General features: G+C 37.0%; 1 protein-coding gene across 2 annotated transcripts in view; it reads right to left on the bottom strand.

Moving 5' to 3' along the window:
- DLGAP1 (DLG associated protein 1) overlaps positions 1-18092 on the bottom strand; it is a 314534-nt gene that overhangs the window by 286072 nt on the left and 10370 nt on the right. Inside the window, exon 1 of one of the 2 annotated variants that reach the window (XM_069853926.1) lies at positions 7417-7516. The exons of the other annotated variant lie outside the window; for it this stretch is intronic. The gene's annotated coding sequence lies outside the window, so the exon portion shown is untranslated. Of the gene's footprint in view, positions 1-7416; positions 7517-18092 lie in introns of those variants that run through there. 2 annotated transcript variants of the gene reach the window in all.

Below are 18092 nucleotides of genomic sequence, written 5' to 3'. Positions count from 1 at the left end.
GATGCGGGCTCAAAGAAGGTGAACCGCTGAGCAACTTCAGCTCTCCAGAACATCCATGAAAACAGCCTCCAGAGGGTAAATAACATTTTGCAAATGGGTTCAAAGCAACTGAGTGATTTAAAATAAAGCTACAAAAATTGTACTTTTTGTATTCGTCTTTCAAAGTAATGCCATCAGAGACTGGATTACACCGAATGTCAGCTGTTTGGAAGACCTGTAGCCTTTTATCTTGTCCTCCAGAACTCAGAATTACTACACACAGAACAAGTTTCTAAAACCACGGTTCTGAAAAGACCCTTCTAAATATTGTTACAGCCTTTCATATCCATTTTATATCTGCTGGAGCTTGCTGGCAGCCTGAAGCAGAAGCTGAGACACAGATAAGTGTAAATCATCCCTGCTGTATAAAAGACAGTATCCGAGTTAAACTCAAACCATAATAATTTAGAAATTGATTTTGTTATCTACTTCACTGATCAAAGCTTACAAAGAAATGGGGCATTGTATCATTAAGGTCCTTATCAGCTGCTGGAGTTATTAGGAGAAAGATTTACTGTTATGATTGGAACTCTGGCAAATATACAAATAATCAAAACTCATCTTAAAATGAGAAACTATGGAAATGTCCTTAAGGAAGCTAAGGCAAAAGTAATAGCTGAGACTCTTTCAGAAAAAAAAAAACAAACCAGAAAAAAACCCCAAACCAAAAACCAAAACATAAACCCCCAGTCCCCAAACATCCATACAATTCTAACTAAGGAGATGCCTCCTATGCTTTACAGCCCCATTGGAAATCTAATTTATCTTCCTTATGTCACATGCACAAAACCATGCCAGTTAACACCAATCTCCAGAGCACTTCTGGTCCAAGCATCCAGCTCAAAGCAAGTCCAGGCAACTTCTGCATACCTCCAAGGAAGGAGATCCTACAGCCTCTCAGGAGATCTGCTCCAGTGATTTTACCCCTGGTACTTTCTCCCCACCCCAAAGAGAATTACTCAGAATTTCCTGTTTCATTTTGTCTGTGGCTTCTAGTCCTTTCACTATACTCCTCTGAGAAGCATCTGGTCATGTTTTCTCTGCATATCCCAGGTACCTGAAGAAGCAATAAGACTTCCCATCAGCCATCACTTTTTAACACTGAACAAACCTAGTTCTCTCAGCCTCACCTTATACAATCCCAGACGTACTTCAGTCCCATGGCCACTTTGGCAGCTCTCTGCTGGACTCGACCCAGCATGTCAATGTCTTTCTTTCACTGGGAAACCCCAAACTACTCATGATTCTCCTGAGATGGTCTCACAAGTGCCAAGTGGAAGGGAAGGACCTGCTGGTTACGCTTGCTAACATCACCTGGGACATGACTGCCTGTCAGTGTTGCACCAGCACACTGCAGACGCATGCACAATGTGTTATCCATGTACACCTCCCAGCAGCTATAAAGCTGCTTTCTAGCCAACTGGCCTCGCAGCCTGTGCTGCTGCACGGGATTATCCTAGTCCAGACAGGGCTCTGCATTTGCTTCTGCAATAAAACAAGAGGCAGCATTTGCAGCCTCTGAGTGCAGCCTGGGTTACTTCAAACTTCTCCATACCACTCAGATTTGAAGGAATATTACTGCATGTTGCCATCTATTCTTTTACAGCATAGGGGATTAAAATGGCCAGAGGTAACTGGGAACTTTCACTGCAATTCCTAATACAAAATTTAGAAGAAAGGGTCCAAGTTCCAAATACAAAATAAAGTTATAAAATTAAAGTAAAATTATATTAAGAAAAATTATACGTTATTGCTAAAATATCTCACTGTGTTGTATTTATGGTTCAAGCCTTTGAAAACGTAACCTATGTAATACCTAGCAATAGTACTTTCCAGGAAGAATATACTGAATTTTAAAAATGCTTGGGAAGAAATCATTTAAATTTATTTTCATGAGGAAAAAAGCAACAGACATCAAGAGTGGATTAAGAGCACTTTTGGAATCTCATATTTTCTCCTTTTCTCCTTTTTCATTTCCAGTCCCCAATCAATATCAGATCACAGCTCACTTCTGAAGCAGAAAAAAAGGAAGAATCCATCTCAGAATTTATAACATTCCTTCCATTGCGGCTGAAGTTTATCATCTGCACAACCATGAACAAAATGCACAGTATCACAAAGATATCTAAACATGCCATTATCCCACAGCATTCACAACACTCAGTTGTCTGGTGATCAAGGGAAGAGGAACAAGAAATAAGGATCTGCTGCAGTACCATCATCTTTCACGGTGAAGAACCAGCCTTTCTTGATGCTTGAACTACCTAGAATAGAACTATTTATGTAACATCAGGAGTTACCAACAAAATGAGGTGAGATAACATTATAATGAAATACTAGAAACAGTAATAGTCCAATATTCAGAAGGTATTTAAGGAAATGTATGAGACAACTGACCACAAGAGGAGATGGTGTGCTTCCCTTTATCCCTCGCATATCTCATTAACTATTTCAAATGCTGTGGTATGGTAGTGGTATCTCTGCTCCTCATCTGCAGAGTCAGCATACACCACAGAAACACTGTACTTCCAGATACTCCTGATAAAACGCTGCCTCCCTGCTCTTCCTTGCAAGGAAACTGGATCGACAGAATAACAACTTGCTTCTCCATTTCTCTCTTCCCTTTTCCTTCTTTTTCCTTCCACCCTCCAATCTGGGTATTCTGGGGCTGCCACGTGGGATTATTGCTCTTTTTTCCCTGCTAAAAATAAAAACAAACAGCAGTTATACTTCAGATTCTGGGTTTAAGCATGAGATCTGTTTCCAACATTCAACAGTCACACTTTCTTGCCTGAGGTGCAATGCTATCTCTTATGACACAGACTAAAGCAAGCCTTGCAACTAAAGGCAAATTCTGCTTCTGGATGCACATGAGCAGTTTTCTGACCTTTTCGGTAACTACCTATCTGCAAGACTGAACTGTGCCCTGAAAATGCAGCACTGGCTGACATTTGCCTAGTGCTGAAGAACGAAAAATGTGCCTTTCCAAACTGAACTACTTAGGATACACACACCTAAGTCAGAATATTTATAACCTAAAGCACTCCTGTTTGATACGTCATCTTCATTTCAGAGCATCTCTTATTACACTTAGCTTTTTCCTAAGCACCTTGAAGCATATTACTTGTAGATGGTAAATTTGTAAGGAATTTAGCATCTACAAAATAATATACAACATAATAGTGTCTATTTCTCACCTCTAAATGAAGGTCTGAAGTAGAGAAAATATGATGCCTTTCCAAGAAGCAATGACAAAGATTCCTCCTACTCTGATCACAGAATGTCACACATGAAGCCCTAGTTGAAATCAGTCTCAAGGTTTTTTAATGCGTGCAATATCAGATACTCCCCAAATTAACACAAAACATCACCAAGTGTTATTCAAATGTTCATTTCCCTTCTTTTTTTCTGCATCAAAATACTTTGAGCTATAAGAGAAGATTTTTGGTACCTGAAAAAAATTCCATTTCTTGGTAAAATTAAATATGGTAAATATCTGACAGGAACTGAAAGAAGAGACTAAGTGTTTAAATGAAAATCATTGCTTTCCCACTCTAGATAAAAGGCCAATGTATGTATACCTCAGCTTCCTTGCTTTTCCACATGATGGTTTAAATGGATAAATTGAGTGGAGTTCTGAGTTGTCCAAGACACAAACTGGGTGTTTTGGCTTCCCTTCCACAAGGTAGACCAACACTATTCAAGAAATTAAATGGGTTACTATCTGAAAAAAAAACTTTTTTTTAATTTTCAGTGTATTAGGCAAAGTGAAACCAACATATACTAGATTTTCAGCAGTGTGAGGCTCAAAGGAATTGAGCCATCAAGAGAATTACAGGAAGGAGAACTCCTTGAGAAGAAGATGGCAAGAACAAACATGCTGACAACACAGAGGGAGAGCAACAGAAAAGTTAAAAACCTCCATGAAGTACATGAATGTCACCTCACCTCTCTTGAAAGGATTCTGCTAATATAGCAGCAGACTTAACAACTCAGAAAAGATAACCTCTTTTTCTTGAAAGAGTCATCCAAAAAATATGCATAAAGATTACCCAGTCACAGCAGGATTTCTTTACAGTCCAGATGTGAGGACTGATAGAACTTTACAACAAAACAAGTGGCTAAATACAGAATAAAAAGTTTTCGACTGCCTTCTGTTAACCTGAAAAATATCTACAGCGTTACTGGAAATGCTTTTTAAACTACCATTATCATCTATTGTAAATGAATAGCAGGATATGATGATATGACCTCTACTCTTTGACTGAGTTCTCCTGGGAAATAAATGTTGTTACATGTACAGAGTTGTTAATAAGCACTCAGTAAGCAGATTGATTAGGAAGGAATTCTCACTATTTTAATGACTTTGAGCACCAGATTTAATGCAGTCCCCCTTAGGAATACATGTAATTCCTTTTCACAGGTGTTCCACAGACATTCCAAGCACTATCATATCCCCTTAGAAGTAACATTACCTTTCCCAAGGTATATACATAATTTTAGCAAGTAGTCTGACATATAACTTTATACAAACGAATGCTTGCAGGTTTTGACATGTTCTAAAACTTTAAGTAAAAATATTGGCATATTAGTACTGATCACTTATGTATTGACCCTGTCTTCTCTCCTTTGATGGCAGTTATGTTACAGTGAAGTCTGAGGCCATATTATATTGAAGAATTCAGCCTAATTGTCTAGCTAAGTTCCTGGTATAGTATTTCAGCTTGGTGTAAATGTAAATGTTAGCTCTGTGTTCTCCAGCTGTGCTTTCAAAGGGTTAATCAAATGAGTGACACAGTCTTTATCATATTTCAAGCTTATGAAAAGTTTTTGTCTTCATTTCAACTAACACAAGAATTTTCATTCCTAGGTTTACACGACTAGTATTCACATTTGGATATTCTCAACACGTGTTAAGCTCATCAAAAATTATTCCTTTCAAAGAAACCCCTGCTATTAGAAAAGTTGGTATTTATAACCAGAACTTGAAGGTGTTCCTGTATCAGGCAGCAGGGCATGTATCTGTAGCCCAGGCCACAAGTCCACATAGCACATACAGCTCAGTGCTGCTGTACATGCAAAGGTTGAAGTCTCTGTAGGCAGCGTGGCTGTCTTCTTAGGACTTATTAGCACAGTCAGTGTCCCTAACTCTACTCCAGATGAAATTTCATCCATTAGTCTCTGTTTTTTTTCACCTGCTTTCTTAGGACTAATCAAAAGAGGGAACTGATTCAGCTTCAGATAGAAAAGTATTTTTTTTGGTAGAGAATAGCAAGGCAAAAATTTCTGAATTATTGTCAACAAGTTCCTCAAGCAGTCATCTATATAACATGCGAGTGAGATGAAAACATTGCTGTGAGCAAAAAAGCAATTTATATATCCATCACTGCTACACTGCAATAACATGCCCATATTTAGGGATCAGAAATAAATCAAAAGCAAACAAGTAGCTTATTGAAACTAATAAATTATTGGAACTCCTCAAAATAATTTCAGTGAGGTTAGAAAATCAGGGTATGAAAGGTATGGGATACCACATTTTTGCTTCTCTAAGCTCACTATGCCCTCTGTTGATCATTATAATACTCCTTACAACTACATGATGAAACGTTTTCCCAGTGATCCTGTCTTATCCAGGACAGTTTGTGGCTGCTGAGCCAATGAAGCATAACTGCACAGGTAGAGTCTCATGTCTACAGTACTCTTTCTTTATTTCATGCTAACCTTGGAAAAATGCAGCATGAACAGGGCAGGAGATTACAGAAAGAAAAGGACTGTTTAATGGTTAAAACGGCCAAATACTCCCCCTTCAAAAACCTGCATTTCTTTTAACTGCACGCTTTGTATGTGGTATCAAATTGGACTAAGTAAATCCAATCATTTTTTTGTAGTTGGTCACTATATTAGTGTTTCTTATCTCAACAATATCTTGAACAAGACTTTTGATATAATTTGTCAAAATGTTCAGAACTGAGGACACCATGGAAGCAATGGCAGCACTGCTTTGACAATGCAATGCTAAATATTTTTAAGTACAATGGACATACAAATTACACATGCACTGCAGTACTGCTGCAGACATACAAATACAACTGGAATATAATTATGCCTCGGATCGATAGGCTTATAATACTATGTCCACTTACTTCCATCAAAATGGCTATAAATTTTACAATATAGTTTTTTTTCCTAAAAGTACTTTGGAAGGGAAAGAGGGATTTGAACAGCTTTCCAAAGTGTACTCCCACAGCTGTGGAGTTTGCCTGAGAAAGTAAAGGAGACAAGAATTTTACTTCCTGATACTACACTATTTTCTCCTGAATGTGTTGGAAAACAATGACAATTGAAGCATACCATTTTGTGAAAGTATTTATAGAATTTTGATTGTGACCTAATTGTTTCTGCCAGTTTTTCTAACAGCTCAAAGTATCCTTACCAACCTTTGGTTTCATTTCTTTCACATTCAGTTAGAGCGGTCTTCTCTCTTCAGGCTTAACAACTACTACAAATGCAAGAGTCTTTATATGCCTTCCCATGAGAAACTCTGTTGGTTGTAGTCCAGACAAACTGATGTAGGAGAGTCTACTAATACAATTTTTAAAAGCTTTCTGAAAATCTCAACTGCTCATCTGAAATATTTATTCAGTGGAAGGATAGCTCAGGCCACTACTACTAACATGCTGACACTTTTGAAAATGTTTCAGAAGTAAGCTGTAAACAAAGAAATTCTGCATGCTACTGAAAATGTATTTCTTTGCTGCCATGCAGAACTAACTTTCACTTTTGGATCTGTCTGTGTTGCAAAACGTCTTACCACTGATGTCTTACACATGTCCCACCTTTTGCTGGAAGTTTCTACACTTAGTAGCTTGGTGTTTTGCTTCATCTTTCACAGTTTCCATTTGTGAACTTCACATTTACACTATATGGTGTATTTGCTATAACTGCTTTTTTATGAACTTCTCTTCGGGTCTGTCCTCCGCTTAACACTGTCAGCTTACAGACATTTACTTGCAGTTACCTGAATATTCCTACCTGGAATATACACCTGGAACAGGTTGCGCGGGGAGGTGATGGAGGCACCATCCCTGGGAACATTCAAGGTCAGGTCAGATGGGGCTCTGAGCAACCTCATGCAGTTGAAGATACCCATGCTCCTGCAGGGATGTTGGACTGGATGACCTGTAAAGGTTCCTTCCAACTCAAAGCGTTCTATGATTCTATTCAACTTTGCCACAGTATCTGCTGAGTCTGAACTACTCTGTGTTGATGATAACATAGTGTATCTCTTGCCAATGCCTGCTCTTAGTTTCCTATTAAACAGCCAGATGTCAATTAATACCCTTTCACAATACACTTAATTCACAAAATACTTACACAAAATCTTCCCTTTTCCCCATAGTTTTGGCCCTTGAAAATACATTTTTCTTTATTTCCCTATGAACATGTTTTAAAGTGTTTTTCTCACTTTGCTGAGAAATTTTTTCATATTGTAGTTCAGGAGCTATTTTTTCCATTTAGCCTTTTTCATGACTGCAAAACCAAAAATGCTACCATCACTCTAAAGCAAGAACACACAAATAATGGAATCACTTTCACTATCTCAAAAGCCTTGTACACTGCTACTGCACGTGCACAGATAAAAAGTTTATTGATGCACTATCAGTTTTAGTTCCTCCAAAATGTTCCTCAAGCAACAGTTTGTTGAACTACATCTGCTCAAAAGACTGAAGGGAAAATAACACACACATCAACTGCATTCCCAGAGTACAATTATTGTGTATACATTCAAAAGGACTTTGAAATGAGGCATCAGAGATCAGAACATATGAAATGTATCTGATAAAAAGCAGAAGATTAAAATATCCACTTTTAGTGGACTTAAGTATCTTAAATAAAATATTCTGTAGGATTTGGAATATATGCCATACTATTACGGAGGCCAAATCACAGTTCTTCATTCTGCATCTAAGTACTATCACAATTAAATGTTATTATCAAGAAAATTTCTGATTAAATATATTTAGTTCAACCATATGCTTCTGAGAACTGTCTTCTAGTTTTACAAGGTGTCCATTCACATTTTATATCTAAATACAAATTTGCACACAGACAATGACTGTACATTACCAGTGCAGTTTGTACGGCCATACGCAGTCTCCAAAAGATCAGAAGTATTTGCACAATCTCCTCCTAGTACCAACAGGTTTGAGGATAAATTGACCCTAATTCCAACTAAATAATGCTAAACAAAATAGTCTTCATTTGGAAAACTGAAGAGCTTACAAAACATGACTAGAACCCTCATAGTGAAAATGAATGCATTATTTTATAGTCTGCTGTTGATGGCTTAGTTTTAAAAAGTGTATTACAGTGTCTTCCGTAAAACCATCTCTGCATTGGCTTGGCAGTTTGATCTATATGTATTCCAAATCACATTGTGTCACTTCAACCTAGAGAGAAATATGAGCCCTTTGGACACAGAATTAGAGCACACTGCTTTCCTAATACTGTGATTAAAGCTGTGAGCTACACCCTGCCTAGCCTTCCTAATCTCTGGGCTTTCTAATTTATAGCAGAGATGGATAGGCTATCAGTGGGGAATTATAAGGATTACGAGCTGTTTATCTCTCCTTTACAGAGACACTTTGCTGCTTATGGAATTACCATAAACCCTCCAGCTACAGTGCTAGTTCTGTACTTATCCAGAAGTCCAGCTACCTATTGGGCAGAAAATGTTTTGGTAGCCAAAATATTAGAAAATATTGGAGTTGATGGATGTATTTTTTTCTGTAAATGATTTGAACATACTGTCAAGACCTGTCATGTTACTTCAGTGGTAATTTGTCTGCAGGTTATCTTGCATTCCCTTGAAATCCAGTGCTGTGATCTTGTCTACGCTAATTAGAGTTCAGCATTAAGGCTTGGAGGTTGCCCTCAAGCATCACCACAGGTGAAACCATTAAACATGTATGCCAAGCCATTTCTGCACTTGCAGCAAGTTATGTAACCCATTTCAAAAGATTTCATTTTTATGTCCACCAGGAATGTTACTGACTTTCCTATTCTCTGAAAATTGAGGGGTTCCTCAATGCTTCTACAGAAAGCGCTTGGGCTGTGGAGCACAACTTCTGTTCTGGGGTGAAACTAAATCAAAGAGTTTGGGGGAAAACAGGAATGTTATTTGTTTTAGTCTCCTGAAGGAAGAAGAAATAAATAGATCTTATAACATTTATTATTATACTGACTTTTAAAAATCTGAATATGTACATAACAACTTCGCTCATTTCAAAAGAAGTTCAGGAATGAGAACTATCAGTAAGATAAATTTCAGTCCATGTACAGCATATCGGTAATAACTACAAGTGTCCTCCAACACGACCTTTTAACTATGGACTGCATTGATAGTCAGGGGTTTTATAGTATCTCTGTAATCACAATTTAATTAAGTGACCATTTGAGTACTAACATTCAGCTAATTTGCACATATTTCATACTGCTTAGATACACATTTTAGCCTACTTGAGATAAGCATGTTCTTGCTCAACTCCTCATCATTTCCCATTGAGCTAAAACTTTGCCTTAACTAGCCTGTAAAACAGGAGACATTAAGAACAGCTAATTTAAAAGTTCTGAACTCTAATTTTACACATCAGAATAGGTGCATGCATATTTATAAACATAATAAAAAGATGTACAACACAAAGATTACTCCACACACAAAGTCACAACATACTGTCTTCGATTGTCATGAGACAGTCATTGGTATTTGTCTATTCTTACTTTATATTCAAAAACTGTAACAAAAGAAAATTATTTAAAACATAATTGTTGGTTAAAATAAAGAACTCTTCTATTCCCTACATTCTCCTCACTCACTTGTTTCTTATATCTATGGACATCTTTTGAAATACTTGATTTTTTAAGACTTACTTAAAAAAAACTCAACTAAAACCAAACCACTTCATGCCTGAATTCCTTTCAGAACATTATAAAATGTCTCAGCACATAAAACACACAGGTGTAGTCACCCTGGTTCTTCCTTCAAGGTATCACATCTTGTAATAGGAAGTGAAAATACAACTACCAAAGGGGGGAACCCCTACATGGGAACCAGATAGTCTGCCAGCCCAGTCTCAGCTCACATTTGTGCAACCCTGTCATGTTAACTTCCATCATTTTATCTCATCATCTAATCTCTGGTCAGCTCCTCAGTGAGTACAAAACAGCAGAGATTCATTCCTACTTTCTCGGGTTTCTTAGTACTTCTTCAGTTATCTTCTGCAGCATAAGACCTCAATTGCCTTATAGGACCATCTAGGCTTGTCTTATGTAATTAATTCCCTGCTGTCCCAGTGGCTTTGCAACTGAAGATACTTTGATCTTTCCTCTTCTCTCAAGTTTAGTCTCTGAGGGAAGGCAATTACTTTGTCTGAACAACGTCATTTGGCCAAAAAGAAATATACCTACATGAAAGTTAACAACATGGAGAGAGAGGAGATCATCTAATTACCTAGTTCAGTCTCACACCCTGTGGAGGCCTGGTAATAGAAGTAGTACCATGAGTGAGGCTATCCTTTGTTTCATTGAGTCATGTTAAGCCCATGCTTTAGTGTGCTGTCATATCCTATTAGCAGGATGAAGTCACATTATTTTCTTCTGTACTGCATTCATTTGCTTTTCTGGCAGGGCATGCTAAAAAATTATCAGGCTGTATGGATTTATCAAGGTGGATTTGGCTAGATACAGAAAGGCAGAATTGGGAACCTTTCCAACAGGTTCTTGAAATCTACTAGCACATTTACATAAGATGTGAGGCTTTTACTCCATTTATATCCATTTTTAAATGGATCACCCAAAATGAGTATGTGTTAATGCATGAAACATAGCTAAAAAGTTATACAGCTAGAAAATAGTTATTCTGCTGCCTTAGAGAATTAAAGAATATTAGAAAATACTTGATTTTTATACTTTTGTATGTAATAATTTGCATTGTTAATACAGTTGGTCTAAATACAACCAGATTACGTGACGTTCATACTCTTCATTCAAATGTAAGTTTTTTGTTTTGCAATTAAGAACCGCTATTTCAAAACCCTATAACAGCAAACCAAATATCCTTGAAAAATAAAGAGCTAAGCGTGACTGAGTGACAAAGTAGGGACATTGTCCTGACAGTAATACAAGCATCTGTTACTCTCCAATATGCTTACAAGCTCCTTTCCATTATGAAACACAATTGCCATCACTAATTTTTTCTCATTGTATGCACAAGATTGGAAATGAGGCACTGTCAATGTGAAAGGAATTCAAAAAGACACCTTCCTATTATCCTGCTAGCCTATGTCACAGCACTGTCCATTTTATTTATTACTTCACTGAGCTAGGCTTCCCAAAACAAGCAAGCTGATAGAATTACCACCAAGCACTTGCCAAAACAGCGATGACTATTATTACAAACTAGTGCTTCTCACAAAACAGAGACATAAAGCAGATTTCCTTTGACACAGGCTGCAAAAAAAATCCTTCCTTGGCTCAGATACCAGCCACCGCTTGAAAAACATCACTTGGCTCTAGGATAAAGTTCATGCACTGATCCTTCCCAGCTGAGGCCACCACATAGCTATCCTTACCTTTGGATTACCAATAGATGTTGGCAGCAATGATGTCCTTCTAGAAATATCTGCACTCCGCTAAAACACACTCAGCCACGTGATATTCATGACTGACTGACTTCAACTATTCTACATGGACACTAGAACAGGCTGCCCAGGGAGGTGGTTGATTCACCTTCCCTGGAGGTGTTTAAGGCACGGGTGGATGAGGTTCTGAGGGGCATGGTTTAGTGTTTGATAGGAATGGTTGGACTCGATGATCCGGTGCGTCTCTTCCAACCTGGTTATTCTATGATTCTTTCCCTCCTCCAACACCTACAGTCACTCTTCCTCCCCATACCTCCTCCCGTAACTCCTCAAGTTCATAAAGTGAGATAGTCAAAGTAAAGTTTTATACTTCAAATGAGAGATCCACTGATGTACTGGTAGAGAGTATCACAGACTTATGATATGAAGGAGGGAGTTAACATTTCCTCTTTTCCCTGGTATCCAGTAACAGAGCACACGGGAATGGTTCAAAGCCGTGCCAGGGCAGGTTTACACTGGACATTAGGAAGCATTTCTTTACCAAGAAGGTGGTCAAATATTGAAACAGGCTTCCTAGAGAGGTGGTCGATGTTCCAAGCCTGTCAGTGTTTAAGAGGCACTTGGATAATGCCCTTAACAACATGTTTCAACTTTTGGTCAGCCCTGAGCTGGTCAGGCAGTGGGACTAGATGATCATTGCAGGTTCCTTCAGCTGAAATATTCAGCAAAGCATGACATAGTGATTGAGGAAGAAAGTATCATAAAAAATAAGCCATTGCTTGCTGAAATATATTCAGGACAGCCAGGTTAAATGAGATAGAAACTGTAATCAAAATCACAACCATCAACCTAGAAAGACTGGCAAAGAAAATGAAGACTGGAGTGCTCTTCTGGGGTGAGAATAATGCACACTAAATACAGCAGCAGCGAGAAGGCTAAAAGCTATCTAATGCAGATTATGTAATGCTGTATAGTCCATCATGAAAAAGAGCTTAAAGTTTGAAGCATTAGTGCTGAAGGAATGCACTCATCTGAAGCAGAAGAGCAAGCCCTTTATTCCTCATGGGAACTGTGGCTCTGTGGAATCTGCAGTGGTACCAGCTTTGGTTGCCATTTGGAAACTGAGATGAGTGAAAGACTTGGCAGAAAATGGAAAAGGCACCTGCAAGAAAAAGTTTAGAAAGCTTTTATTTTATTTGAACTCTCAGCTGTGCTTGATATCACTTACCAAGGTAATAATTGTGGAAAAGTTAAACAAGCACATGATCTCGAAATGCTGCGCAGCTAAAACTGCAGTTAAATCAAACTTTGTATGCCATGACAAAGCTGACATCTTCATAGCAGAATTTTGTCTCAGAACTGTTTTAACAATGAAAACATAATCAATGAATTAGATTCAGAATGATAAATGATCAGATTTTCACTTTTGATACTTTCAATGAAGTATGAATAGCACTTCGCTTCTGATAAAGCTCATGTTGACTTCACACTCAGCACTTAAAAACCATTGACTGTGAAGTCAGCTTTGGTACATTATGGCCAGAGAATTCATAAAATAAGATAAATCGTTGTCAAAGTTAGTTCCTTCTCTTTTTGAAATGCTGCTCAAATTTAATTACTTCACATATATACACTAAGGTAACAAAAGGCACCCTGTATTTTTTATTCCATCTTCCCATGAGACTTTATTAAAAGCAATAGTATGAAGTATGCAAATGAAACATTGCAAGAGAATATGCATGTACCATAGAGGCATGCTGTGGGGTTCTGTGATAGTCATGTCTCAGCCTAAACTTAGAAGATAAATAGGAATTGTTAATACCCAGGAGACATTCACTCATGAAATCAGAGTGGCCTAGGTTGTTCTGAAAGTATTGTACAGCTCCTCCTCTTGCACAGAAGCCTACAGACAATGGCTTCTTAGGAAAACTAAAGCTGCTGTATGCCATTCTAGCAGCAAAACCCTTCTTGAATTAATTTATCCAATAATTAGGAATTACTCTGGCCAGAGGGAAAAAGACTCCAACATAAACCAAGGACAATGAAATGGCCCTTGATCTCCTTCCTCCTGTCATCCCGGGGCTGGAGAACACTTCCCAGAGCTTATGTATTGTGCCAAATGACCACATATCCACAGGCGAGCACAGAGAAGACCTCAGGCTCCTCCAAGGTATTGCATGGGATTTGGCTGACATTTGGCAGCTCAGAGTCACGGCATCAATAAACTAGCTCATATTTGTCATCAGGCTGTCTACTCAAAATTTATTTTAAAAATAAGACTGATCTGGAAGATTCTTTGTATATAATATTATTCTGATTTCCATAGAGCCTCACATTATCCCTAAGTCAGAAAGATGTCCATGAACCAGCATGAAGATCTCAATGGCAAAGAAGCATTCAGTTTTGCACAACCATTAATGCAGATGTTGTGTACCTTCGACACATGAACAAATCTGGGGAGTAAGAGAAATGGAGTTTTTGTTCTAATGACTTTCTATTTCTCCAATTCCCCTGTAGTTTAGACAGGAAGATTTTAGCCTATGCTTAATTTAGAAAAAGCTTATTTAGAAACTCTCAGCTTTACAGGAAGTTCGGCAGAACTATACAACTAAAAAAAAAACTTATGATTTGGGGCTTTAAACTGCTCTTCTACAGACTCTGGTTGTTCAAGAAATATGGATTTCCGGCCAGTGTAGTCAATAACTTCAATGTAGAAGATTGCTGACATTTCCTATTTCAAACAGCTATTTTGCACCGTTAGTCTTGAAAGTACAAAAGGAAGCAAGTCATTCCTCAAGTCTATCACTATTTACTGTTAAGAACAAGCTGAGTGCATGATGTAAATCTGCATAAGCTCAGAAAAAGACCATAATCTTGTTAGACCTGATAAAAAAAATCGTCTATAATAATTCTGTAGGATCGGTTTATACTGTCATGATGAAGCTGGACATTTCATAGTTTCTATTTCTATATCTTTCTTAAGGTGCTTCTTCTGTGAGATTAATTTGTTTAGTGCTGCTAATTTCTAGCAAATATTATATTAAAATATGCTTAACGCCAGAAAAATGTGTAGAAATAATCTGAGACTAACGGCAACAGATTCTCAAATGTAATTCTGTTTTCTAGAACTGTGTGATCTGACAGAGCAATAAGGCACTCTAATGTATAGAGAAGGAGCTATGCGTATGCACATTAGAAAAAAAGATCTGGGGCACTCTAATCACAATAATATTCATTCCAAAACTCAGCTTTAGACTCTTGGAGATGGAATTCTAGTGGCATGCAGGAATAAATCTGAAGAAACCTCCCCAAAATACAGAGGTAGTACAGGTAGTGTAGACGTCTCTGCATCTTGTTATTTGTGCACAGTGCTTTCCAACGGCATTACATACTCAAAGACAATGCCACAGGCAGTGAAGCACGCTGCAGTGGAAACACTCATTACACATTCCCTGTTTTCTTGGGGATGCCAGGTTGCAACTGAAACATTCAGTACTGATAAAATGAGTGAAACCATTGAAAAGGGATTCAACGTCAAAACAGAATTGCAAATTTTGGTATATTAAATCTAGCAACCTCACTTGTGGCTAATCCAGACACTAATTAAGCCACAAAACAGTAAGAAGGAGCTTAAAAGGTTTTGTTCTGTAAGAATATTCTGTAGATCTCAGGTGATGTTGTGTTAAAAATAGAGCTAACAACAAAGATGAAACAAAAAATGACCTACTCCTTTTAGCAGGATATAGAGAACAATAGAAGATTGTAAAGGTAATGTAAATGTTTACTATACAATTAATTTCACAAATGAAGCAAATTTCTCATTAAATATCAGCAAAATCATATTGCAAATGCTTACTAGAAGTACACTAATAAATACACTTATACCAGCCAACCTGAAGAGAAGCTGAGAAGTCTCATATGATCAGAGAGAACTGCAAATCCTTCGGGGCTTAGATTTATCAGACATTACCACTGAAAGGAAGCATTTTTCCTGTTCATGATTTGATCCACAAGTCCAGATTTTCAGCTTCCTTACCTGTCCAGACTAGTACTACCTCTCCATTTTAATTAACTGTAGTCATACTTGCAATTACACAGCTACATCTAAGACTATCAATACTTCTAATACAAACCAACACACTCCAAATTACATGGTTAGATTAAAAGATGAAAGATACAAAACTATTCAGTAAATAAGAAAACGCTTGTTTCTGACCTTTACCCCTTAAACTTAAAGGTAGTTAAAGAAAAGTAAATCCATAATTAAAGTATTTCTTAGATTATATATTACATTATTCTAGCTAAGATTTTATTTCTCTTTCCACAATATTAATATTGTCCAAAAATTCAAATCCTTCTTGAAGCAATGATAAAAAACTACATGGGTTACTTAAATTTTGGGGTTATTTTAAAAAACAAAAAGGAAAGACTAGTTAATTAAAGTATTTTACAATGTGTACATTTTAATTATTATACTTAACATTGTTTAAACACATGTTAATAGGTCAGTTAAAGTGCTTTTGTTGGAATCAGACCCTAAGCAATACCACTGCAGAATCCAGTGGAGTAGAAAATCACTTAATTTATTAAAATTAAGAAATTTACATGTCACGTGATAATTCCTTGGGCATTATATACATGCACCATACATTATGCATTTTGAATTGAACTAACATTTTTGTGAGCTACCAGAAAGTGTGATTCACAGAATACAAGTTCCAGCTATCTCACAGACACAATGCATTAGCCTGAACTTTACATAGTTCAGGTTCCATCACGGTATGTTAGCCTGTGGCCAAAATACTATCTTGCTGCGGCAAAAAGAGGATAATAGCCACTTTTGATGTTCATATTTCCTCTGAAGAGTAAAATATCTAGACATCAGAAAAATAAAAGTTATTTTCCATCATTATGCATTACATAGAGGATGGAGTTATTTATAAGGATTACACAAAGAACACCTGCTTTCTTCATGTGATTTTCATAATTTTATTAAATTCTAGGGAACTGATCTCTCCTCCCCACAACTCCCTTCCCAAATTACTGTTGCAAAGCTGCATTGAGATGCTGAAAACCAAGAGAGGCAAAGAATCCCAATAAGCAAATTATCAGCAATCATGCTTGATACCTTCCAAAAGCTTGCATAGAAAAAAAAAGTTAAAGGACAAACTGTTTGCTGTTTATGGTGCCACAAAACAATAGCAAATCAGTAATAGGAGTCATCAACAGCCAAGATCAGATAAATTCAGCTTTCAAATAAAATGAAGATCTTTTTAATAGTAGGGACAGCTTAGCAAATGTTGTCTAGAGTTGCTCCATTAATGAATATGTTCAAAATCCAGGATGCAGAATTTTTAAGAGAAGACGACGCTCATCAAACTCAAGACCTCAGCTACTGTACAGAATCCAAGACAGCCTTCCAGGGCTACTCAACTTTTTCTTATTGTAAACTGTCCAAATATTTTAAAACTTATTTCAAATTGCAAGAATTTTCTGATGTCATACTACACTATCATGATTTATAATAATGCATCACAATTATAAATGGACTGCAAATGGTTTGCAGCTCTGACTTAGTCATCTTCATTTCTGAAATACACGTAATGCCTTATAAAGTACGTATAACTACTGCATCTGATTAATTAAATACAAAATAATAGACTTAGAGACAAAACAAAGGTTTGTCAACAAAATTTAAGTACTTATTGAATCAAAAATAGAATTGCTTGGAATATTTCCTATTATTTGTATTTAACGACCAAAAGGTGTTTAAAGAAAATATTTTTACTTTGAGTGACATTATTTTGAGTGAAAGTATAAGTTTAAAGGTATTTCAAAGAACAAAGGCAAATCCAATTTCCTTTTAAGACCACTTGTCCACAAGAGCTCCTGTGTGATTGGCGGAAATGAAACCGCCAAATTCCAATTTGCCTTCCAGTCTCAGTTTTTTGTACCCCAATGTCTTTACTATGCTTAGGCATATCTTTCTCCCAGAGACCTTCAGTGCATTTCAAATAAGTCAGACCTCTATTCCCAAAGTACACGCAAAGTTCAAATTAATTTCACTGCCTGTGAAGAGCTTATACAATTAAACCGGCTCTGATGACACTCATTTGTTGAACAAGGAAAAGCTTCCATCAGAGGTCAGTCTCAGAAGAAAGACTGCTTGGAATAAATGAACAAAAAGGGAAAAAAAAGTCTACTTAATACTACTGAATGTAAAACAGATCTATTAATTTCCTTTCAGTTGCAATTAGCTCATTATATTTCATTCAGATTCAATACTCAAATACCTAGATACATTATGTTTCATTAATGTAGGTGACGGAGGAAACTGGGGTAACTTCATTTAGGAAATACAAGAAAGATGCTGAATGCAGAAACAGTAAGTGTGTAAAATAAACCTGGGAA

Source organism: Phaenicophaeus curvirostris, chromosome 3, assembly GCF_032191515.1.
Source record: "Phaenicophaeus curvirostris isolate KB17595 chromosome 3, BPBGC_Pcur_1.0, whole genome shotgun sequence".
NCBI lineage: Eukaryota > Metazoa > Chordata > Aves > Cuculiformes > Cuculidae > Phaenicophaeus > Phaenicophaeus curvirostris.
The sequence above is the reverse complement of the archived record's forward strand: the minus strand, read 5'-3'. Positions and strand labels throughout refer to the sequence as shown.